Source organism: Mastomys coucha, unplaced genomic scaffold (assembly GCF_008632895.1).
Source record: "Mastomys coucha isolate ucsf_1 unplaced genomic scaffold, UCSF_Mcou_1 pScaffold21, whole genome shotgun sequence".
Taxonomy (NCBI): domain Eukaryota; kingdom Metazoa; phylum Chordata; class Mammalia; order Rodentia; family Muridae; genus Mastomys; species Mastomys coucha.
In genome coordinates, this window is record NW_022196904.1 from 3,239,542 (window position 1) to 3,240,323 (window position 782).

Genomic DNA, 782 nt, shown 5'->3' on the forward strand with positions numbered 1-782 from the left:
GCTGTCCAGATGACTGTGAGCCATCATGTGTGGCTGCTGTTGATCTCAGGACCTCTGCTGGCCCCACTCGCTCCAGCCCACTCGATCCAGCGTAATTTTCTGCAGCTGTCTTCAGACGCACCAGAAGAGGGCGTCCGATCTCATTATGGGTGGTTGTGAGCCACCATGTGGTTGCTGGGATCCGAACTCAGGACCTTAGGAAGAGCAATCAGTGCTCATACCCGCTGAGCCATCTCGCCAGCCCGAGAATTGGGTTTTGATGATGGCAAGTGACCTTGGTTTGTGTTGTTTATTTTCTTACGCTTGCCCCCGGCCATCTGGTTAACTCTAGTGCTACCTGCCCTTGCTAAATCTGACTGAAGCCTGTCCTTCCTGTGGTCCTGGTTGTGTCAGAATTCCTCAGAGTCAAGTTGTCTCTGTGATCCTGTGATTCTGGGATCCTGTGATCCCGGGCTTGTCAGATCACCTGGGAGTGGGGCTTTCTCTGTGTGTTGTGGGACTGGCTGCAGAGCTTGCACCCAAGGTCTGCTCTAGACCCCAGCCCATACAAACTGGAAGGAACCCGAGTCACTGGGCTGGTGGAGTTCCTGTGTGCCTGGTCCTGCTAGCCCCAGTTACTCCCAGTGTTGGGACAGATGTTGGTTCCTGCTCACCTCTGATCCTTTGTGTGAAGTTATGGTTTTTAATAATCCATGAACCTGTTGAGCTTGGGACAGGTGATGAATGTTTAGCCAGATAATTACTCCTAATGGATATGCATGTAAGCATTCTCTTTTGTAAAC